The 26,282-nt window shown below is 38.2% G+C and overlaps 1 protein-coding gene and 1 long non-coding RNA gene across 4 annotated transcripts in view; one reads left to right on the forward strand and one right to left on the reverse strand.

Annotated features, from left to right (window-relative positions):
• The window catches only part of kcnq1.2 (potassium voltage-gated channel, KQT-like subfamily, member 1.2), a 367,043-nt gene that overhangs the window by 153,235 nt on the left and 187,526 nt on the right, over window positions 1–26,282 (forward strand). The window lies entirely within an intron of this gene.
• Window positions 7,671–10,102, reverse strand: LOC120539653. 3 transcript variants are annotated; one of them, XR_005635644.1, is made up of 5 exons: window positions 9,964–10,102; window positions 9,823–9,871; window positions 9,663–9,727; window positions 9,184–9,245; window positions 7,671–7,773 (listed from the first exon to the last, which is right to left on the reverse strand). It is a non-coding gene; the product is annotated as an uncharacterized LOC120539653 (long non-coding RNA). The 3 variants fall into 3 exon arrangements; XR_005635643.1 differs by lacking the exon at window positions 7,671–7,773 and having other exon boundaries at window positions 9,111–9,245; XR_005635645.1 differs by lacking the exon at window positions 7,671–7,773 and having other exon boundaries at window positions 9,111–9,249.

A 26,282-nucleotide genomic window follows, 5' to 3' on the forward strand; every position in this document is an offset into this window, starting at 1 on the left:
ATTTACCACCTCCGGGACAGACAGGATAACTGCTTCGTGCTCCCATCTCTGTCTGTTTATGGTTTAATTTGGTACCCAAGTTAAGTATATTAGTCTGAGCAAAGAATGAGCAGGGCTGATTGGAGAAGGGATCAGAATCCCTATACTTCCGCAGTTTCAGCAAGTCCACATGATATATCCGCTCGCTCAGTTGAAGATTAGGTTGTTTCACCAAATAATCGACAAGTCCTTTCCTCTCCTTAACTTCATATGGGCCTTGCCAATGGGCTAGCAATTTAGAATGGGAGATGGGTACCAACACCATGACACAATCTCATAGATGGAATTCTTGGGGCGTCATGCCATAGCCATAATAGTGGGCCTGTGCTGCTTGCGCCTCCTCCATGTGACTTTTTAGTATAGGTCGAATTTTTCCAAATCTATCACGTAGCCTTCTTTTAAAATATCTAATATACCCCAGGGTTGTCTTCCATATAATAATTCAAAAGGTGAGAACCCCAAAGAGGCTTGAGATACTCTCTGATAGGCAAAGAGAATGAGGGGGAGGAGCTGATCCCAATTCCTCCTGTCCCCGCTGACTACCTTGCAAAGCATCTGTTTGAGAGTCTGATTGAATTTCTCATTGAGACTGTCAGTTTGAGGATGATACACGCGATATTTAAGTGCTTTATTTTAAGTAAGCTGGCCATCTCCTTGAACGTCTCCGACTTCCTTAGGGATGCCGAGTTGGCAAAGACCTCTACCAGTTCCTCTGTGATTGCCTAAGACATAACTGAGCACAATGGAGCAGCTTCTGAGTATTAGATCACATAATATAAGAAAACTAAGATATATTTATGTCCTCAGGCTGAGGGCTCTAGAGACCCCAATCTTTTCAAAGGGGAATCAATCAAGGGAAGCTGAACAAGCAGAGCAATTGACACTCTGAGCAAGAGATATAAAAATGGTCGACCCTCCTCATTAATTAGCAGCCAATAGAATCGGAGCTTAATATGCTCTAATGCCCAAATGGCCTCCTTGGAGGTGCGCATTTGCTAAGTCACAGACCTGCCGCCGGTAGGTTTGTGGGATTAACAACAACTTGTGTACCTCCCCTCTTATGCAACATAACCTGATATAATAGATCATTCTCTATTATAAAGTGAGGACCCTGTGGCATGGGCTGGTATTTGCATTGGCGAATGACGAGCACTACTGTATTCTTAGCAAATTTCAGGGAGTCATCATTCCATTGCTCCCTCTTAAATGAATCCGGTGTCTCTCTAAATTGGAATTGTATTCCGGAGAGAGGGTCCGATCTGACCTGAAGGGGCGAGGATTCATTCCAACTCGTCAAGGCACGGGTTGATGACATAGTGGCCTACGATGATCCTGGAACCTCTCCAACCGCCTCTTGGTTTCCCATATCTCTCTCTGCCTGCTGAGTACACAGCATGGAGACAACCTGAGACAGGTCATTCCCGTCTATTACGAGGCCTAAATTAGGTCTGGGAGTATTCAGTAATACACTGCATTTATTGTTAGACAAGTCCCGTCCCTCTCCTCTCTCTTTCCACCTACATCCCACCTTATCTTGGAGTTAGTTGTGCACCCACGGATCCGGGGACTTCGATATAGGATCCGGTTCGTACAGAGGAGGCAGATTGTGTGGGGTGTAGCTCCCATAGTGTCCGTTAAAGGACCGTTCTGCTGTCCCAAATTGCGAGGCTGTCTTACATGTTTCAATGAGGTTGATTAGCTCGTTCATATTTCAGAAGTCTCCCCAGACTAGCTGGGTGAAATGTTTGGGAATGTTCTCTAATAATAGAAAACAGGCAATTTGCTGGACTATTTGGAAAGTGGTACACTCAAATGGCCTTAGCCAAGAGGCCACTATTTCCCAGAGAGCAAAGGCTTGCTCCTGGGTCAGACCTCATCAAGCAGCACTCAATGACCCAGAATGACAATGCAAAACCAAGATTTTTCATTTTTTTGCAAATTTTTTTAAAATAGAAAACGAAAATAAGAGACTGAACAGACAGAATCTCATATCCTATGTATGTTTGCTCTAACATGGGCATAGACAATACTAAACAAGCTGTACTGCACAAATAAATGATAAAGTTATTTCCTCATCTCTCGTTTTGCTCTGTACTTGTATGTCCTGCGCCAACAATGGTGTTCATAATACTTAAATATAAATGTGTTGTCAGCTTTGGTTATGCTCTGTATTAGTTCAGAGTGTGTGATTAATGTACGTTTAGTTTTTGATTAATATATTATTTGATAAAGACAGTCGGGTGGCACGGTGGTGCAGTGGGTAGTGCTGCTACCTCGCAGTTAGGAAACCTGGGTTTGCTTCCCAGGTCCTCCCTATGTGGAGTTTGCATGTTCTCCCCGTGTGTGTGGGTTTCCTCCGGTTTCCTCCCACAGTCCAAAGACATGCAGGTTAGGTGCATTGGCAATTCTAAATTGTCCCTAGTGTGGGTGTGTGTGCCCTGCAGTGGGACAGCACCCTGCCTGGGGTTTATTTCCTGCCCTGTATTGACTGGGATTGACTCCAGCAGACCCCTGTGACCCTGTAGTTAGTATATAGTGGGTTGGATAATGGATGGATACAGTCATAGATTAATGAACAGCATCCACTGTGGTGTTCAAAGCCTTTAATGCATATATTGGCTGGTTACTTTTTTGTTTTACTGGCCAGAGTTTAATGCTCTTCTCTGGTTAATCCTGGTGTAGGTTCTGAGCGAGACCTCTATCCCGTTGGATGTTGGTTTACCTACTAGACTATAGCATGTACATTCATAGTAGCACTGACCTCTTGTAATTAACCATCTTTTCAATCTTGTGTATCAATATCACCGTAACTTGAAAACCAAATGGCGGTCCGATATTCTGATTACGGCAGAACACTATAATACTACATATAGTTTACTGCTCCGACTCTAGCGACATTAGTAAATACAGCGTACTAATTAACAAGAAACACAATGTTTTTCCGCCACATTGCTGTCAGCTGTGCCGTTATTTTCTGTTTTATATTCAATATATATTGGCATGGTGGCCCTGTGCAGGTGCACAGTTTGCACATGCCTAAAGCCGACCCTGCTGCCCGCTGCAGCCTAGCACTTCAGTTGTGACGTTGCGGCTCATTAACTTTAGTCAAGGCTCGTGGCTATACTAGCAGATGACGTTTCCAATACCATAATGCCATGGGAAAACACGCTTTTGTCAGAAGGCAGAAGTAAGAAAAGTCAATAAGCAACGCCGAAGATGCAGAATGATTCAATCACAAACGATAGTAATCATTTTGTACAAGTTCAGTGCTAACGAAGATCTGGCACAGAAGAGTTTGACATGCCCCCAAAACACTTTAAATTAAATTTCAGACTCAGCTTAATACATTTCCTAAGAATAAAGAGTGTAAAGGTAAACCTGTATACTGTACTGGTATGTCTCCTGCAGTGCTAGAATGTAAAATACCGATGTTACCGCCATATATACTGCAATTCGTACAAGCATGTTTTCATTGCCAGAAGCCTTAGATGGTGCAACTCATTTCGGTGGCATCTTGGGGCTTTAACCATTAAACTGCCACATACTTGGTGGTTAATGCATCCCTGGACGTCAAATACGTTTTTGCTGCACTTTAAGTAAATGTAACAATTAACAAAGGAAAAGTGAAATTTTAAAGTAAGAACATTTTTTTCATGCATAGAGCATCACAATTACTGCAACACTGATCATTTTACACACTGCTAATGAACTGTAAAACTATTTTAAGAACTACTGGAACAATATGTACAAAGTGCAACTGATGCCATGGATGTAAATCACTGAGCCAACTGCGTTTAAACTGGTTGCAAGCAAGCACACAGAGATAAAGCGCTAATGCTGGCAGGCTAGTCTTAGTGCCAATATCATCCACTTGCAGAGCCACAGCACCATACGTCACTGCAGTTCTAGACCCGCAGTTACAGACCCGGAAGTGGCGACACCTTCGTTTCAGGACTGACTTCGTAATGTTACTTTTGGAAGGTTTTGGCAGGTCTCGGCAAAGCCGGGAAAGTAACGTCGGGTCAAAGACCCGTTTAGAAACCAAATAATACTCATCATTGTAAAGTTCAGAGGGTTTCTGCAATTACGTCGTGTCATACATCAAACTAAACAATACGGATCGTTTCTGTGAAATATTAATATTAACATTTACATTGTGTTCAGGTCTGTGGGAACCATTTACAGTAACATGTCGACAAAATTAAAATCATCGAGATCTGTGTTAATTGAAAATAGTTTTTTAGTTTACATTCATGAAATGTATACAATATAATTATAATGTTTACACCATGTTAGAGTTTAGTAAACCGTTAATAATAATAGTGATTACGTTTTCTAAAATGTTCTATGCATGTGTGCAATATTGTACTAAACCAATTTAAAATTAACATTTAAGCCAATCTAATATTTTTAAATATGCATGTGAAGAAAACGGCAATACATATTCTACACTGAATTATGTTACATATTAATTGCATTATATAGAACTGCTCTAGTTTTTGTCACTTATTATTATAAACAATGGGCCATCAAAAGAATAAAAAAACTAAAAATACTAATAAGAACACAATCTATACTAATAAAAGGCAAAGCCCTCACTCACTCACTCACTCACTGACTCACTCACTCACTGACTCATCACTAATTCTCCAACTTGCCGTGTAGGTAGAAGGCTGAAATTTGGCAGGCTTATTCCTTACAGCTTACTTACAAAAGTTGGGCAGGTTTCATTTCGAAATTCTACGCATAAGGGTCATAACTGGAAGCTATTTTTCCCCATATAATGTAATGGAGTCTTGAGTTGGAGATGGCCGCGGGGGGCGGAGTTTCGTGTGACATCATCATGCCTCCTACGTAAGTACGTAGAGAACAAGGAAGAACTCCAAGCACAAAACGCCATTTCACAATTGAGAAGGCAGAAAAACATTATGAAGCAAATGATGCATATGCGGAAACAAAGCACGGCGTGAACCGTAAGTTTATATTAAATTAAGTTCATAGACAGGCTGCCACTAGCGTTTGTAATTTAGTGCCTGCCCATATAAGGCCGTCCATCAGTACAAACACTACCGGTAAATGTTCACGGGTGAAGGACTGTGCTTATGCAGAGGAAGATGAGATGGTCAGGGTGGTGTTTGGCACAAACTCATTGAAACTGCGAGAGAAACTTTTAAGTGCCGGGTCTTAGCTGACATTACACGAGATGGCACCAGTACAGCTGGGAACCTTCGATGCAAGAACACCAAGCGGCTCACGTGAACTGACGCAATGCGCAGACAAAAAGCAACAGTTCCAAAGAGTGCTGAGCAAAAACAATTGAGAAGGCAGCAAAAAAATATGAAGCGTCTTATACATAGAATCATATTCATAAGTGCAGCTACTGCGGAAACAAAGCACACGGTGGAAAAGTGAATGTCCTGCTAAAGGAAGACAGTGTAAAAAAACCCGTGCATGCAGTTTGTCACATCACAGATAAAAAGGAAGACGAGCTGTTTATTGATGCAGTAAGGAACTAATCGATGAATGAAACCTCTTATCTTTACAACGATTGACAAACACGGAATGTAACTTGAACACATCCTACAAATACGAGCCTGATTGAAAGAAATAATGATAATCAAATCCTTGATGACAGCAACATTCAATAACACTCACAAAACAATTACTGTATATTGACAATCATGTTACGTTATTTTTAAAATGTTCCCTTTTCTTTTCATAACTTCTACTTCTCCACTGCGGTACACGGGTATATATATATATATAAATGTATATATATACCCGATCTACAATACATACTTTAGCATAGACAAGCCACACGCTGTGGCGAATTGTAGAGTCTTCGCCTCTAACGCCGACATTCGAGGTTCGATTCGAGAGGGGGTGTACTGACTATGTACGCGCGCTACCTGATTCATTTTACCTTCGATCTCCTTGGTTTGGGACGTATGAAAAATATTAGGTTAACGCAGAATCATGTTACGTTATTTTTAAAATTTTCCCTTTTTTAGCACAAGCACAGCTGAGAAGCTTCGATGCATGTACTCCATAACGCGTTAAAAAACGCATTTAATCACACTTTCAATTCCAAGCAAACGGAACTTTTGTCAATGCATGATTTCCTGGTACATCCATTACACTGATGCACACATCACAGCTACAAAAATGTTAGAGTCGGAATAAAGCGCGTTCCTACGACTGATCATTTCGACTTCCCGAGCGAAGCCTTGATAAAAGCATGGTTTTGTGCACACTGAAAAGCAAGCAAAATTAGATGCATTACAGAAAGCGGACTTTGTGGCTCTTACTGGGGATCATTGGACTTCCATGACCGTTAGTAATTCTAAATACATCTAATTACAAAATGTTCAATGATCACACTGTTTTAGCCTAATGTACAAAATAATTTTGGCTAATGTTACTCAGAGTTTAAAGAGTAAGCTGGTCAAATTACCTTTTATGTTTCTGACTTATTTTTTTAAGAAGAAAACTGCACTTTATGTTGAAATTTTGGTTATTATTATTTAAAGACAATACTATTCTGAAAATGTACTTAAAGTACTTAAACTACCACTTTATTTTTAAGTCTGCCCAATTTTAACCAGGGATGATATTTTTGTTTCTGTTTTGAATTCAAATGCAGTTTAAAAGCTTTTTTCAGAAATTAAAACAGCTTCAGTTTACAATATTCATGTCCATGTCTATTATTTGATTCTGTCGCCCACTAAAACCGTTTTAAATAAAAAAAAACATTTGGGATTTGGGGCAAATTTACGTGCGATTACATACGATTAATCAAGATTAATTCTTACACAGCCTCTAATTAATTGGATTAATTTTTTTAATCGAGTCCCACCCCTAATATATATATATGTAGATATATATGTAGATTTGTATACAGTATATATGTGTATATACAGTATATATGTAGATATGTATATGTTGTATATACAGTATATATATATGTGTATAGATGTGTATATATATATATATATTTATATATATGTTTATATGTATATATATGTTTATATATGTGTCTGTGTGTGTATATATATATATATATATATATGCCAGCAACACTCATGACAATGACAAAACAATTACATTGTCAATCTTGTTACGTTATTATTAAAATGTTTCCTTTTCTTTTTACTTCTCCGCTGCCAATCGCAGGTATTTTATATATATATTATATATATATATAATATAAATAGATAGATATGACAACAACACTCATATCAATGACAAAACAATTACATTAACAATCATCTTACGTTATTTTTAAAATGTTTGCTTTTCTTTTTCATAACTTCTTTAACACACTACTTCTCCGCTGCGAAGCGCGGGTATTCTGCTAGTATATAAATAAAACAACAATGTAAAATGCACAAAAACTGTACAAAGCAGTTATAACAATTAAAGAAAAAATCCAGGTGATATCAATTGTCTAAAAACAGACAAGCAATTTCAAATATACAGAACTTAATCAACAATCTTTAACAATAACAGAAAGTGTCCTTTATTATTTACATCAATAGTTACATTACATACATAAAACTTTATTATGCACAGTCATTTTAACAAACAGAAATAAAAAAGGCAAAAGAGAAGTTAAGAAAGAGACACATTTATTTGAGTCGGGTTGAGATGTAATCCCGAGTTTAAATGCCTCAGTGGTGCTTTCCTTGTGCTTCCAACTGTTGTAAAACAAGTATGTCAAACTCTTCCCTCTCACTAAAACAACAAAACAAAAACAACCACACAAATGAAGAAATTCTAATCATACCAACCAGAAACACTTGTGCATTTGTAATTTGAAACCACAATTCTTGACCTTGTAAAGTTTAGAATAAATGCTACAAATTGCATACTTCTAAATGTAATTTTACCAATACTAAAAATGTACTAATGTATAGTTTAAATGTCACTTTAAACATATATATTCACATTTCTATATATTTAGTTTATATTCTTGTCTAAATTCATAACAACTATACGGTATTCTGTTTAACACAATGGCGCTGAAAAGAAAAAGAAAGGACTGTTTATTTTCCACATGACGTACCACTCACTGTATACTGGTCCATCCATGAACAGATTTTCTGCCTCTGGCAGAGAAATCCTCTCAACTGTCTGTATAACTTTAATAAAAACACAGAAAAAGAGAGGATGTTACTCATAGACACACTTTCTGTACTCATTAGAGATTTACTGAAGGGTAATTAACCTCTGGCATCAGCACATCCAGAATGATGCGAACTCTGTCAATCCTCTCAAAAGGGCCTACAGCTCTTGACAGCACTTCATCCAAGAAGTTGTAGAGCCCATCTATCAGCTCCTCATCTTATATATAAGTCATTACCCGATGACCTTTAGGATTTTCATAATTTTTTAACCATTTGGACGATACCTTACGAGATACAACAGCCTGTTGGACTAGAAAATACAAGTTTTTGGCAATATAAAGTCATCTTAGCTCTTTACTCCCAGATAGATTACCATACCAAAGTTTTATTTGTCATCTGAACTAAGTTACCAGCAAGTGATCATCTGCTCCATGGTCCTTTATTATGAGCTCCAACAGCTTCTCATGTTGACTCCTCCTGTAGGCCCTGCTGATCTCTGCAGCTGCAAAAACCTGAGCCACTTGTTCTTCAGTCAGCCGCCCCACTGCAGCCACACAGCCAGCCTGCTCTCCAACACTGCGGACACACACAAATAAATACATCAGACTGTCACATGTAGTATTTGTCTTATGCAAGCTGTCTGGTTTTGGTCTGAACAGTTGTGTTTCCTCGGAAAAGTGGACACATTGGATAAGAGTTGAAACTGTGAGGATTACTCTGTGGATCACTACAAAAACTCCTGTTGGATGTGATCTCAATAGCTTTTCTGAATACATCCATTACTTCAGAGTATTATGATTGCACCAGTCAGGACACTGGCTAAAGTAATATGCAAGTCACAGAAAAGCTTTGAAGATATTTTTATTTTAATCATCAAAATAACCAATTTAACACTCCCCATGTGACAATGGGTCCCAAAGCTTATGACAATCCTTCATGCCATGTTCAATTTTAAGGTTTTTACTCAAGTTGAACCAAGTATCAAACCACAGTGGTAGACTAAGTTCTACATTAATACCTTGGTGTGGCTGTATCAGTATATTCCTCAACGAGTTCACTGCTGCCATGATCTTCTTGGTCCTGACTTTTAGACATTAAAATATTGATGTTATTCATTGAACAGAAAAAAAAAATGTGCCAGTAAACGTTTACCTGTATACACCAAAACACACACTGGTGTATTTAAAGTAACACTATATGACCTCATTTGGACATTAAAAAATTAAAATTCCAAGCTTATTTAAACTGTTTTCCCCTGGTTGGATGTGAGGTGTCACCTTTGATTGTCCACGCATCCCAAAAAAGAGCATCTCCAAAAGCAGAGTACCCACACCAGCACTCAGCAATGGTACACTCAGAACAAGTACCAATATCTGTAAATTATTCTAAGAAGGCACAGGTCATTTGGCACCCACTAAACCAGACCATAGGAGATGCCCACATAAAATTATGGGATAAATTGTTAACAAAACAAAAAGGAAAACACTGAATATTTACCACCCATACGAGCTGTTCTCCAGAACAACCAAACATCACCACTTTCTAATGGCAGGCATGTCATCCTAAGATAAAAAGGATATATAAGTGAATGTCATGGTTAAAAGTATGTCACATATGAAGAAAGAAATTTATATATCAGCATCTTTAAAGGACTTACAGCAGTAAAATCAAAGGGTTCCTCCATGGTCAGATAGATAAAGTGCATACTAACAGAGAACAAGAGAAAAAGTACTGAAATCACACACAATCTAAACACAAATGAAAGGTTACAAAAAGCCTTTAATCAATAATTAAATACCATCAACATGTAAATTCCAGAGTCTACTGAACTAGTAGGCTGCTTTGGGATGTCCTATGAAAAGGAGGAAGGAAAAAAAACACATGTGAAAGTCCAAAACTACAAGTGAAATTACAAGTTTAACAAATAGTTTTATGCAATTTACCTTATTTTTCATTAATATCCAATTGTCAGCTGATATTCTTGTTGCAAGTTTGTTGAAAGGAAAAAAATATATAAATGTCACATGTAATTACATTGAAAAGGTCCTGTGTACATCACAACTGTCAGTCTGAGTCATTATCAATAACTAACTAATTATCAATACAGAAAAATTAATTCATTGATAAATTGGTTTAAAGATTACTCAGCCTGAGTTAATGGGAAAAGTGGAATACACGTACCTCCGTAGGAAACTGCTGTTCTGCGGTGATCTCGCAAGTGTTCATTTGCTTGTATATACAAGTGTGAAGAATACAGTCGCGGATGCCAGAAAGGGCACAAAAACACATCTGAAGATTGAAGTACGGACGGAATGTCTGTGGTATTTTTGAACGTGATATGATCCTGTTTAAAAAATGTAAAATAACATTACAGCGTTTTAATAGAACATCTCACAAATGTAGATATGCACAGAGTTAATAGGGAACCAAACTACTGGCAGTGATCTACTAGCATTCCACTGAACACCGGAGAAGGGGTGGGTATAGGTGGATGTTCCCCGTGAAACTTGCTTTGCGGTGTTTGAAGAGTTGCCGGCACCGCTGAGTGCCGGACCACTTTAAGCACTGAATATGCATCAATTACAACAGCGAAAATGATTATTAATATAAACGTGAATACAATATATATTAATATTTATACAAACGTACATTCACAACAAAGAAACAAAAAGTTATTTGAAATACACAAAGAAAACTTAGCAATTGCAAATTTCATACGTTTTAATTTAGAAGCAAACTTACTTCCATTATCAGAAATAACAAACAATTCGTTTTGTCGCTTCTTCTTTGGTCTAATACAGTTTCTTCGCTGCTGCTTCGTCTTTGTCTTCTTTTCTTTAACAGAGCTTCGTTGCTTAGTACAGCGCAAGGCTATTTCAAAACAAACTCTATGTGGCAGAACCTCAAAGCGGTAGGGATCACTAACTGTGAAAAGATTGGTGCAAGTTACACTTGATAGACAACGTCAAACGTTGAGTGAGTTTTTGATTGTCATACTTTAACAACAATCTCATTCGTTGAAATTCTGAATTAGCCAATACTATCCACTTCCATTTACAGTTATCCCGCCTTCAGATCCGCCCATAATGTCTCCGGTCTGCAGCAATACCCTTCTCAAACCTTCCGAAAGTAAGTTTACGAAGTCAGTCCTGAAACGACAGAGACGTCACTTCCGGGTCTGTAACTGCGGGTCTACAACTGTGGTGACGTATGGTGCTGTGGCTCTGCAAGTGGATGCTTCTCCTTAGTGCAGCTTGAGTCACAGAATTGCACACAAGCACTTTAAACAAACAAATCTCTTTCAGAAGTAAAAGGTGCTCAGCATGCAGTTAGTTAACGATTAAACAATAGACAAACATCACAGGGGAGCACAACCCCTGTCTGTGGGAGAAGAGGAAAACAAAGCAATCAGCCAAAAAGGACCGGTACGGTTCATGCTTTTCAGTAAGTGTAGCATCGCGCAAGGAGCCACAATTTAGAAGACGGTGATTTATTTATCTTTATAGTGGAGATTCCAGCCTTGACGTGCACTCACAAATAGAGACAAAAACAAAGCAAACCAGTACTCAAACAGTAAATAAAGAATGTAATGAAAACAAATGGAATAAGATAACAACGATACCACCCCTGTTCCCCTTATGGCGATTACACATTAGATACAACAAAGCACACACAAAACACAACCCTAACCCTAACCCTAAATAATGAAAATGTTAATGAAAAACGGCAACGGATGAAATGTAATGCTGAAAATAGATAGTCCAGAGATCTGCACGTTGAATGGGAATGTACAGATAGTTCTACTAGTAGTTTCTGAAATGGTGAAGACGGGTGGACAGGTTCAGGAGCGCTCCTTTCTTTGCAGGATGGCCATGAATCCACTTACAGTCTTCATGTACACAGGTAGACAATCCAATCAATCAAACAATCAATCAACATTTATTTATATAGCACATATTCATACAAAAAAATGTAGCTCAAAGTGCTTTACAAAATGAAAACAAAAATAGAAGACACAATAAAAAAATAAACATAAGTCAACATTAATTAACATAGAATAAGTAAGGTCCGATGGCCAGGGTGGACAGAAAAACAAAAAACTCCAAAAGCTGGAGAAAAAAAATAAAATTTGTAGGGGTTCCAGACCACGAGACCGGCCAGTCCCCTCTGGGCAATCTACCTAAGATAAGTCAAACAGTCCTGTTTGTATTTAGGGTTTTCATGGAAGGACCTGATGATGATGGTCATGTAGACTTCTGGCTTTCAGTCCATCAATGTTGGTGCATCATGATGCTTTGAGTAGGTGGTGGTGGCGCAGGCCGCCACCACAAAGAAACCGGAAAAAGAAACAGAAGAGAGAGTTGGGGTCAGTACGGATTTTAGAGCCACTATGAATAGTTATTGTGATGAATTGAACATACAGAGTATCAGGATTAAGTTAAAGTGAAGTTATGAGAAGGCCATGTTAAAGTAATGTGTTTTCAGCAGTGTTTTAAAGTGCTCTACATTATTTGCCTGGCGAATTCCTATTGGCAGGCTATTCCAGATTTTAGGTGCATAACAGCAGAAGGCCGCCTCACCACTTCTTTTAAGTTTAGCTTTTGGAATTCTAAGGAGACACTCATTTGAAGATCTAAGGTTACGATTTGGAATATAATGTGTCAGGCATTTCGATATATAAGATGGATCGCGATTATTTAAGGCTTTATAAACCATAAGCAGTATTTTAAAGTTAATCCTGAATGACACAGGCAACCAGTGTAGTGACATCAAAACTGGTGTGATGTGTTCGGATTTTCTTTTCCCAGTTAGGATTCTAGCAGCTGCATTCTGCACTCGTTGCAAGTGATTTATGTCTTTTTTGGGTAGTCCTGAGAGGAGTGCGTTACAGTAATCTAGTCTACTGAAAACAAAAGCGTGAATTAATTTCTCAGCATCTTTCAATGATATAAGAGGTCTAACTTTTGCTATGTTTCTTAAGTGAAAAATGCTGTCCTAGTGGTCTGATGAATATGCGATTTAAAATTCAGATTACAGTCAACGGTTACCCCTAAGTTTTTTACTTCCGTCTTAACTTTTAATCCTAGTGCATCAAGTTTATTTCTGATAACCTCATTGAATCCATTATTGCCAATTACTAAGATTTCAGTTTTCTCTTTATTTAGTTTGAGAAAATTACTATTCATCCATTCAGAAATACCAGTAAGACATTGTGTTAGTGTATCGAAAGAGTCGGAGTCATCAGGTGCTATTGATAAGTACAGCTGTGTGTCATCAGCATAGCTGTGGTAACTCACGTTGTAACCTGAGATATTCTGACCTAACGGAAGCATATAGATTGAGAAGAGCAGCGGACCCAGGATAGAGCCTTGTGGAACACCATATCGGATATCATATGTCTTTGAGATGTGATTACCACAACTCACAAAGAATTTTCTACCTGCCAGGTAGGATTCAAACCAATTTAAGACCCTGCCAGAGAGGCCCACCCATTGACTAAGGCGATTTCTAAGAATCTAGACGCACAAAATGATCCAGGACAAAATGAATAAGTACAGGTAACCCAACAGAAGGCAGGCAGGCAGGCAGACAGAAATTTCAAACACAAATTACAAAAACTTTTTTTTGCTTTTGGTTACCGGCCCCATTTTTAAATATGAGGGGCCAAACAGGCCATAACTCACACCTTTCTGTGTGTAATCTATTGGTTTACATGTGAACACTATTGGTTTATGAATATTTACTATCGGTTTGCGTGCATATTTAATTGGTTTGCGTGCGTACAATACTGATTTCATTCATATGAACTATGCTGGTTCGTGTCCGTATATTATCGGTTTGTGCGTGAACTATATCCATTTGTACGTGCATACCACTGGTTTGCATATGAACTATATTGATTTGCGTGTGTATATCACTGGTTCCAGTACGATTTGTTATTGGTTTGTGAATGAACTACATTGGTTTACGCTTGAATGTTATTGGCTTGCGTTCTGTGTCAGTCTAACAATGGATTTGCGTATGCACTGTATTGGTTTCATGCACGTCTTATACTGGTTTCATGTGGGTAACCTGTCGATTTTGCACTTGAACTCTATTGGTTGTATGTGTGCATTATGTCGGTTTCGCGTATAAAACATATTGGTTATGCGTCCGCACCCTATCGCAACTCTGTGTATGAACTATATCGGTTCTGCGTGTGAACTATATTGGGTGTTCACGTAACCTTCAGAGGAAATGGGCGGGGCAAGAAACAGGAACTCAAGGGCCGGCAGCATCATGGAGTGTAAAGAGGTGTGTCTAGGAGACGCATCTGCGTTTAAACGGCACTATATATTTTTTTCGCACCATACGTTTGGTGGTAATTATTACTATTTAACAGAATCTACCCTTAAGTCTGTAATGAACGCAAGGCTGAAGTCAGGTACGTATTGGGCCGTCTTCTTATTTGCTTCCAGGATCATGTTTGCTCGCACTCAGCCACAGTACTTTTTCACACAACTTTTGAAACCAGTTATTCATTCTGAAGGCAAAATATTCTGCATTTACTAACGCCTTTATCCGACATACAACATTTAGATACTACTGGTTAGATTCGCCCAGTGCCTCCTGTGCCGCACAGACTGGTGAAGTGACTTGTTTATGGTCACATAATGTCATTATCAGGACTTGAACCCACGAACTCAGTTTAAAAGTGCAGTCTTAAACACTATGCCGCAATGCTTGCACAAATATAACGTGTATATTAAATGGCATAATATAAACTTTTCCAGGACAGATTCCATTGTTATAGTTGAGTTTAACATTTTCAACCTGTTCAAGTTTTGGTTGAAAATCTGGAATATTTATTTTTTCAAATAATGGATCAGTTTGTGGATTAATGTACACACTAGAATATTTTGACTTGCCGTTAATATAGCAGAAGAAGCTCGTTTGTGAATAAGTAGCTGACTGCAAGCTTATACTGGATTTAGCTAGAAGTGAATAAAAAGGCAGCTGAATGTGCACCAAACTTAAAAATAATTACCACCAAACCCTTTCACAAACATACTGTGACATGCAAAAGTATTCAATCCCCAAGAAAGTTGTCATAATTTTATGCAAGGCATAATATTTGTACACATATTTATTCATTCCATATTTTTTCTTATGCTGTAACACAACATTTTCAAAGTCAAAATAATAAACTATTGTATGTAGACATTTAATTGAAGATGAAAATCTCCAAAGTTAGTGTTTACATAAATGTTTAAACCTCTGTGCTTTGGAAGCTCCAGGTTTACACCAATGACAAATTAATTACAAAGGTGGCACACAGTTGGCAGTCATATAATGAGGTGCTACTTTCTCTCTGAATATAAAAAGCCCCCTTTGTAGGGGCCTTAGTCTTTGGTGGACAGTCACTGAAAAAATGAAGAGAGAGGAGCATTCTGCTGATGTGAGAAACAAAGTTATTAAAATGCACAAGGTAGCAGGAAATGACTATAAAAATATCAAGAGTTTGAATGTCCCATTGCGCACTGCTGGATCTATCATCAGAAAGTGGAAGGTTCATCACCCACACTCTTACTAGAACAGGCCGTCCTGCAAGACTGAACATCAGAGTTAGACATCAACTAGAGAGAGAGGAGACTAGAAATGCAACCATCACTCTTAGATGTTTGCAATGCTTTTTGGCTGAATCTGGAGTGAAGGTGCAGGGGTCCACAATTTCAAGAGCTCTCCATTAAACAGGCCTCTACAGGTGGGTGGCAAGAAAGAAGCCATTCCTTAAGATGGTCCACATAAAAGCACATATGGCGTTTTTCCAGTTAAATGTGGGGAGAAGGGTTTATGGTCAAATGAAACCAAAATAGAACTTTTTTCTCAGACTTCAAAGAGGTACAGAATGTGTGGTGTAAAACAAACATTGCCCATGCCACAAGAAACACCAGATCTACAGTGGAATATGGTGGTGGCAACATCTTGCTATTGGGATGTTTTTCATGTGCTGGGACTGAGAATCTTGTCAGAGTTGAAGGGACAATAGATGGGCCCAAATACCACGCAATATTGAAGGAGAACTCGTTCCAGTCTGCTATGAATTTAAAGCTCAGGAGAAGATTAATCTTTCAAGATGACAATGACCCTATGCATTAGACCAAAGTGACACTGGGATGGCTCAAAAATGGCCAAGTCAAAGCCCTGGTCTTAACCCTGTTGAGAATCTGGGGCATTGTTTGAAAACTGCTGTTCAGACATACCATCCCACCAAACAGAGGGTACCTAGAAATCATACCAAGAAGAATAGGGAAGAATCACGCCTGAGCAATGTACAGAACTGGGGCATATTTACATACCCCAAAAGAATGAAGGCTGTTACTGCAGCAAAAAGGTTCTTGACAAAGTGTTGGGCTTGAATGCTTAGGCAAACAATCACTTTGGAGTTTTTCTCTAGTTATTTGGAGTTTGATAACGTTTTGTTACAGCACAAGAGTTCACATTAAAAATACCAAATGGATAAATATGTGGACAAATCTTTTGTCATGCAGAAAATTAGGATGACTTTTAAAGGGATTGAATACTTTCGCACTTCACTGTATGTTTGTGAAAGGGCTTGGTGGTAATTCTTTTTACCAGTATTTTCCCATAATTCTGAAATGATCACAGGGCTGAAGTTAGGTACGCATCCGGCTGGCATTTTATTCACTCCCAGCTACTCCCAGTATAAGCTTGCATTCAGCTGCTTATTCACACAGCTTTTGCAAAGCAGCTTCTTATTCTGTTATAACAGTAAGGTAAAATATTCTACAGCGTGTACATTAATCGCCATCATTACAGACTGATCCATTATTTGAAAAAATAAATATTCCACATTTTGGTCCTGCACGGGTCAAAATTGTTAAACTCTAATTTAACAAATGAATCTGTCCTGGACAAGTTTATATATGTCAATGTCACAAAACTATGAAAATTAAGGTGGCCCAACGTCATTTAACACTTTACAGTGCCCATTAAATATCACAGTAAATCCCATTTATCTGATATTGAAGTGGGAATACATTGACAGTTTCACCCTGATACTCACACTGGCCAGAGCAAAACTCTGCTGAATCTTAAAAAAACGTATCTGTCTTTTCACAAAACTGTGAAAGGTAAGGTGGCCCAATATGATGTAACTCACCCATACAGGTCCTAAATGTTAAATGTTTAGCTTTTCAAAGAATTGACACGTTTAGTCAATTAATATACACGTTATAGATGTGCAAGCATTGCAATTAGGGCTTTGCACTTTCAACCCTTTGTTCATGGGTTCAAGTCCTCAGACTGACACTGTGTGACCCTGAGCAAGTCACTTCACCTGTCTTTGCGGCGCGGTGTGGGGTCGCTGGACATAATAAATCTAACTAGTTGTAACTAAATGTTATGTTGCATAAAGACGTCAATCGTAAATGTTGAATATTTTGCCTTTAGAATAAATAACAGTTTTGCAAATACTGTGTGAACAAGTACAGCTGCGGGTTGCAAGCAAGCATGTAGATGGGACCGAATAAGAAGATGGCTGAATACATACCTAACTTCAGCCTTGCGTTCATTACAGACTCAAGGGTAGATTCTGTTAAATGGTAATAATTACCACCAAGTCCTTTCGCAAACGTATGGTGCGCAAAAAATATATAGTGCCGTTTAAACGCAGATGCATCTCCTAGACACACCTCTTTACACTCCATGACTCTACCGGCCCTTGAGTTCCTGTTTCTTGCCCCTCCTATTTCCTCTGAAGATCACGTGAACAACCAATATAGTTCACACGCAGAACCGATATAGTTCATACATAGAGTTGCGATAGGGTGCGCACGCATAACCAATATGTTTCATACGCGAAACCGACATAGTGCACACATACAACCAACAGAGTTCAATCGCAAAATCAACAGGTTACCCACATGAAACCAGTCTAAGAGGTGCATGAAACCAATATAGTATATACGCAAATCCATTGTTAGACCGTCACAGAACGCAAGCCGAAATAGTTCATACGCAAACCGATAACATTCAACCGAAAATCAACGCAGTTCACTCACAAACCAATAACAAACGTACTGGAACCAGTGATATACAAATCAATATAGTTCATATGCAAACTAGTGGTATGCACGTACAAACGGATATAGTTCATGCACAAACCAATAATATACGGACACGAACCAATATAGTTCATATGAATGAAACCAGTGTTGTACGCACGCAAACCAATTAAGTATGCACGCAAACCGATAGTAAATATTCACACGTAAACCAATAGATTACACACAGAAATATATGATTTATAGCCTGTTTGGCTCCTCATATTTAAAGGCCGCGCTGACATCCTTTGACCTCAACAGCCCCGGCACCCTCAACTGAAGACCAATCTGCGCCACTGCAGGGACTGCTGGGAGTTGCAGTTTCAAATTCTATTGGCTACTTTCACCATCCCAAGTCGTGGTTTTCTCTTCAGCTGCTTCCTGTTCTCTCTACAGTACAGTATTGCCACGAAAAAAAGCCATAAAAATTGTGGAGGATATTTGCGGTTTTCACTAACAATTATTAGTTAGGTTCTAAGGAAAAATCTGTGAATGAGGCCACGAACTCTGAACCGCAACTTTGCGGAAGCTACTGTATATTGTAACATTATATTAATGTACTGTTATATTAAAGTGCAATTAATTTATTTTACATCTTTAAATACTTGTAGAAACTGGACAAGTACCAAGGTGTTTTTAATATTTGTGTAAAATTTGTTGGATTCCTACTATTCTCTATGTCGTTTGCTTTAATGTGGAAAATGGCAACTAGATCCACCCCACCCTGCTTGTGTGTGATGAAAGAAAGACAGAACCTTAGCAAATACTGTAACCAAGTCAATCAGCAATTATGACATGTGCACTATTACCTTTTTCTACAAACATTTTGAACTAACATGCCATAAACTAAGACTAATAATCATTTAAAGTTAAACTGCAGAATGCTGAATTCTTGTGTTAAAATGTTTGCCATTTCTTAAACAACTGATTTAAAATTGGCAAGACCCAGGACCTCTGCAGATTGAAAAACCTTTAGGCAGCTATATACCCAGATGAAGGGACTCCTCTTCATCATCATCTGTATCCTTTCATATGTATCTGTTTGTAAGAATCTTTTAAATACATTTAGTAACCTGTTAAGATTTTTAAAAATTTGTTCTACTTTTTACTATTTGTATTACTGTGTTTTATTAATTTTACTGTATTACAATACAATGTTTGTATTGATAGGCCAAAGTATAGGGTAAAGGGAACCTAGTTTGGGTGATTGCCATATTCCCAGAAGGTTTAGCGGCCAAGAACAGATGTCTTCAAAATGTAGCAACACTGAGAGAGGGTGTCTGCTTTGGTGATTCACGCAGGTGTAGTTCAGGTCTGAAGACAACTGTTTGGTCTGCTAATGACAAACTAATAAGTCTATTTGCTCAAGTCAACTCTCCACATACAGGTAATGTTGTACATGTAAGGCACTATAAAGTAGGCATGCCTAACACTTATAAAAACATCCATCCATCCATTATCCAACCCGCTATATCCTAACTACAAGGTCACATGGCAGGAAACAAACCCCAGGCAGGGCACCAGTCCACCACAGGGCACACACTAGGGACAATTTAGAATCACCAATGCATCTAACCTGCATGTCTTTGGACTGTGGGAGGAAACCAGAGCACCTGGAGGAATCCATGTAGACATGGGGAGAACATGCAAACTCCACGCAGGGCGGACCTGGGAAGTGAACCCAGGTCTCCTTACTGCAGGGCAGCAGCACTACCCACTGTGGCACAGTGCTGCCCCTTATGAAAACAATACATTTAAAATGGGTGAGAAGCTCCATTCTTCTAGTTCACAGGTTTAACGTCACAATTTTATTCTGGTTACGACCATTTATGAGGAAAGAAAGCACATGAATATGCTTTTTGTTACTTTCAAGACTAAACTGCTTTTCACATGTAACTGGGGAGTTAATATTGGTCTTAAATAATTAGACATTAATGAGGCAGTGGTGATGATTTCTTCAAGAGGACAATTTTCTTTTGTGCTTCATTTTATCAATTAAAGCTATGAAATCCTTTCCTTGGTACTAATAAAGAACTTAAATTCACAAAGCAGTATTACCAGACATATACAAATGTAACTGCTTAATGGATATTCAAAGAAGTCAAATTTTGTGTGTCTTTAGTGTCCTTGAACTAACTGCAAAGAAAATGTTTCTTTAAAACGTGTTGGTCCGAACAGGGCATTTACCTTTCTGCATGCACACCTTTTTTCTTTATACAAGAGGTACCAAACTGTGTTCCCTTGTAGGTCATTCACATGGTACTGTATAGCAGCCAGTGGCAGTAGAAAAAAATTCCTGGTAAATGCAGGTTTGGTAAAATGGGTGACTGTAAGACTTGCTTGTAAAGAAGATAAGTTAGTGGAGATGGGCAGTTATTGTGAATATTAATTATGTTTATTGTCCAAAAAGCATTGGAGAAGACCTAAACTAAAACTAAAAGAAGAGCCTTAATAGCAAAGTAAAATGGTAAATAAAATTTTCTGTTTGTTACATTTGTTACTGAGATTGATAATACACATTATCCACTGCAAAGTCTAATGTATGTATGTCCAATATGGAATTGTTTTTGTTTATTGCTGAATGATAAACACATACTGATATTCAGTTTAACAAGTGAGAAGTATTTCAGTAAGTGTTGTAGCTGGTAATTTTACTTTTTGCAGACAAAAATTAAACTAAAAAGTCTTCCCGGATATTATTTATTTTATGTACTGTGACCTATAGGGGGCATCTCACAGCGACCAAACCTTTGACACAACTTGTGCAAATGAGTGGTTTTATTTTACAGTACGTTACACAGGTCTCTTTTTCTTCACACAACTATAATACAAATAATTTTCTCTACACTCCTCTCAGGTGAGCTTAGTCTGACTCCTCTCTTATCTCTGACTTGTGAGTGAACAGATCCTGCCGCTTTTGTGCCAGGAATATTTCAGAGCCCCTGAAAGTAGGGACAGCCATCCTCAGCAGCTCCCCCTTTTGGCACTCATGGAGCCAAACAGGGCTGCCCAACAGGTTTATATCTCCTAGCAAGCCCTGTAGGCATATAAATGGGTATACTACCCAATAAGTATTATGGGATTGCATACTCTTGGGAGGCCATTCCCCCCATCCATCCCCTAAACTGGTCTCCCTGCCAGGTAAGGGTGTGGGATTTATCTTAGCTGGGATATCAGTTAGCCTTGTCGTACTGCCTGTCATAGTTCCCATTTATTGATGGACTTCATACTTATGGCCAGGAATTCTTTAAGGTAATTAATTGTGTAAGTAAGTTAATTAAGGAAAAAATATGTTTTCTTTAGGTTTTTGTCCACTTAACTTGCAATTGTTCCATCCTAGGTATGACATTAACCTACGTCCAGCCCTGCAAGTAGGCCTCCCAACCTACAGGGAAAACCTGTGGGTTAGTGGTAGAATTGATGCTCCAGCCACCATAAAAAACCTCACACTATTCCACTGTATCTGAACTAGTGTGGTGCTGAGGTTTCATCCGTTGCATCATTGCACTCAGGTCCTAATCTGGGATCCTGAGGTGGTTTGTCATGTGGTGGGTGCAGCAGCACAAGGTATCAGTGCTTGCTCCTTATCTCCTCCTCCTTTATCCACTGTGTACACCTTATTTACTCTGCAACAACTGAATTACCATTCATTTCGGTAAAATGAAATTTAAAAAACATTTGGTTGCACCTACCACATAACTGTAACATATCTAAAATATATCCATATCCAAGACTTATCAAGCAACCAAAAACTTCATACTTTTGTCAATTCTTTTTTGGCTAGACAGATTGTATACCATTTACACCTCATCTTGCAGACTGTATTCTTCTCTTGTATTATTAACTGATTGCCTTTGACAATAAATGCCACACAACGGATGGTGACAACAAGGTTGTGGAATAACTTTCCCCTTTATGTTCAAAGGTCCCTTGCTATAGACATTTTAAAATAAATCTTACATGTTTACATATGATTTTTCCAAATATCTCTATAATTTCTGTCCACATCTCTTTTTTAGGACTTGTCTATTTGTCTCTTTTATACAGTGTCAAAAGGTATCATAAAGTCAGGATGTATGGATACCTATGTATGTCTTACCATTCAGACTCTAAACTGTTTATCCAATCCCCATCCCAACAGGAGTTAAGCTTGAACAAGGTGGTCATCCTACACAAAATATATTCATAAACATCCAGACTCACATTCATTCTGATTGGGCCATTTTAGTGTCATGTATTAACCTAACATGTAGGTGTTTTAGATGCTGGAGGAAAAGCTACATAAATATATCATTTTAACTAGTCTTAAAAATTAAGCAATAATATTGCTCAAAGGCTATATGTGGGAAATTTGTGAGATCTTCACTCATCTGTAAATTGGCACACCCCTAATATCATTCCAGCATTAGGAGAACAGTATGCATCTTTGACTCTTACATTGAACTGTAACTTTCACATGTTGCATGTGCTTTTCCTCACTACATTCATGTCAGCAAGCATAATACACTAATGTTAGACTAGAATTACTCACAATCATCCCTTCTTTCATAGTTTTAAAGGTTAGCACAAAATCTTCTTACTATTAGAATGCTTCACTTCTGGGTTTTTTTAAAGTCCTAGGTATTTACGTCCTAGTTTTATTCATTCCATTTCAATTTTTTTATGATGTTTGAACTCTTAACACTAAAACTGAGACACAGCTTGATTCACTGAAGTCAATAGCTTTTACTTTTTTTAATATCTTCATTTCAGGGAGCCTATCACTTTAAATAGGATTCATGAAAAGCTGTTTTCCTGACCAATTCCTGTTTCATGCAGTGGATATCCCTTGACAGCCATGCATTGTGTCAAAATGCAAAAAAGCCTACTGGAATCTGTATTGTGTGATTGCATGTTTATCTTACATTTACACCAAAGCTGGAATTATATTTAATGTTACCAAATTAGAAAAATTATATTTGCACAATTGTTGTCTTCTGAGCACCTCCCTAGTTTTGACATCATTACATTACACCTGCACAATTCAGAATTTACTTAAAAATACTGGTAATGGTTTACAAAGCCTTAAATAATCTTGCTCCATCCTATATTTTGGAGTGTCTTTCACCTTACACTCCAAGTCGTAACCTTAGATCTTAAAATGTTTGTTGGCCTATACAAATTTCAAGAACTGAAATTAAAGAAGTGGTGAGGCAGCCTTCTGCTGTTATGCACCTACAATCTGGAATAGTTTACTGATAGAAATTCGCCAGGCTAATATGGTGGAGCATTTTAAAAAACTGCTAAAAACCCATTATTTTAACATGGCTTTTTTCAAAGCTATATTTTAGTATATCCCTGTTAAACTATAGTAAGTTTTTTGACTGGTGCACTCTAATTAGGTTATAGAGGAAAACAGGTTATCTGCACTTAGTAGAAAAGCCAGGATTTTGTCCCTAATTTTCAGCTTTCATTTTTAGTTCACATATTTATAAACTCTGAAACAAATTTAAGAAGTCTGAGTCACAAGGTGAAATAATGTTTTTTGCATAGAATAGCATGTGGCTAACATAACACTTGCATAGATTGCTTAATCATCAAACGTGAAAAATGTGGGTCAGCATGGGAAAAGATTAATGAACACTGGACTGCTACAAGAGATTGGTAATATGCTGTATGCAATTACCAAACTACGGAAGCTCTGAACCGCACAGTGAAAAAAATTATGGGATAACCCTTATCTCATACGTACGTGAAAATATCTCGTACGAATGAGATACTTTCACGTACGTACAAGATGTTTTATATGTTAAAATATTACAAAAGTGTGCTTCCTTACCAAGGCCATGACGCTTCAGTTTTACGTCACTTCCAGCGCTTGTAGCCCAGTGATATAAAAAAGCAGACGGGTGGACTTTTATTTATTAAAGGAGTATGGGATGGTTGGAGATGGGTTTAACAGGAGTTTGCAATATCTGTGACATACGTCAGGTAATGCCCAGAGTAGCAGTCATGAAATGCCCATCGCATACCCCGTTACACTATGGTTAAGATTAGGCTTGTGGGAGGGTAAGGGTGGTTTATTTATGTGTTTTATGTTTACAGGTATTCGCCTGCACACTCGTACGGAGCACCTGAGGATATATGGTGTTTTTTTTTTCTTCCTGGGAAATAATTTGGTGCGTACAACTTACTATCTCGTGTCCACCACTTACCATAGCCTGCTCACCAGGGGCCTCATGCATAACGCCGTGCATAGAATTCCCACTATGATATGACATAAGCACAAAAGCCGAAATGTGCTTACGCACAGAAAAATCCAGATGCAGGAATCTGTGCATACTTCAGCTTCCGCGTTCTTCCACTCCATAAATACCGGTCAGCATGAAAAGTAACGCTCGTGCATATGCCTTCTGTCCCGCCCAACTCCTCCCAGAATTATGCCTCTTTGAATATGCAAATCAAGATAAATCACCCTTAAGCTCAGCCTTCTGTGAAAAGACAATGGGAAAAGCACAGGGAAAATATAAGAATTTCAGCGAATATTGTGGAGGCAAAAGGAAAAATGCACTCATTTTTAGTAAAAAGAAATTATATTAGTTAGCAATCTATTTACTAGCCCACAGCTTCTTATTCGCACAAGTTACGAAAAGAATTCATATTTCACGTATTTAGTGCATGTGAAGTTTACCCAGTCCAATGCGGGTTCACTAATTTAATTCTCTGGTAAACCTGGCACACTCAATCGTTTATCTACACCAATTAACTGTGGGATTTAACATGCATCTAAAGAATTAAATCCAAATCGGGCCACTTTAACTCCCCGCCGTTTTCAGACAAGAAATGTACCCTTGTTAAAAAGCCAAACTTGAATATACAGCAATGGTAGTATCTCAATCATTGCCTTTGCTCTCAGTTTGCCATTTGCTGTTCTATCTGCCAGTGTGGCCAGGTACTGCCAAACATGTTGGTACAATGTGAATTAGTTATATTTGTTTCTTGAAAGCCAGAATAATATTGGTAACGTACAATACTACACCAACTATAAATCAAAAGATGGGCCAATCAAACTGTCATGTGGACAAACTGCCACTAGCAAAAAAAAAAAACCTTCCTTCCTTAAACATAATGTAATATAATTTGAGACATCCAGTACAAGAATGAAAAAAAAATCTACAGCAATTTTTATTTTATAAAATGCATGATATGGTTTCATGCCAGGAAATAGCACCACATGTGATATGCAATGTTTGCTCTGATGATGTTGATGGAGAAGTACAAAGAGTTGCATTGCGTCTTTGTGAACCTGGAAAAAGCTTATGACAGGATGCCTTGAGAGGAGTTGTGGTATTGTATGAGGAAGTCGGGAGTGGCAGAGAAGTATGTAAGAGTTATACAGGTTATGTAAGAGGGAAGTGTGACAGTGGTGAGGTCTGCTGTAGGAGTGACAGATGCACTTAACGTGGAGGTGGGATTACGTCAGGAATCAACTGTTAACCCTTCTTATTTTCAATGATGATGTACAGGTTGACAGACAAGATTAGACAGGAGTTCCTGGGGACTATGATGTTTGCTGATGACATTGTGATCTGTAGCAAGAGTAGGGAGCAGGTTGAGGAGACCCTGGAGAGATGGAGATACAATACAATACAATGCAATTTATTTTTGTATAGCCCAAAATCACACAAGAAGTGCCGCAATGTGCTTTAACAGGCCCTGCCTTTTTGACAGCCTCTCAGCCTTGACTTTCTAAGAAGACAAGGAAAAACTCCAAAAAACCCTTGTAGGGAAAAAAATGAAAGAAACCTTGGGAAAGGCAGTTCAAAGAGACCCCTTTTTCAGGTAGGTTGGGCGTGCATTGGGTGTGAAAAAACAGGGGGTAAATACAATACAATATACAGAACAGAATACAAGTAATCCTTTAGAGATATGCTCTAGACAGGACAAGAATGAATGTCAGTAGGAACAAGACAGAAAACGTGTGTAACTGAGAGGTAGGTTAGTGGAATGCTGAGGATGCAGGGAGTAGAGC

The sequence above is a fragment of the Polypterus senegalus genome, chromosome 11, assembly GCF_016835505.1.
Source record: "Polypterus senegalus isolate Bchr_013 chromosome 11, ASM1683550v1, whole genome shotgun sequence".
NCBI classification, from domain to species: Eukaryota; Metazoa; Chordata; class Cladistia; order Polypteriformes; family Polypteridae; genus Polypterus; species Polypterus senegalus.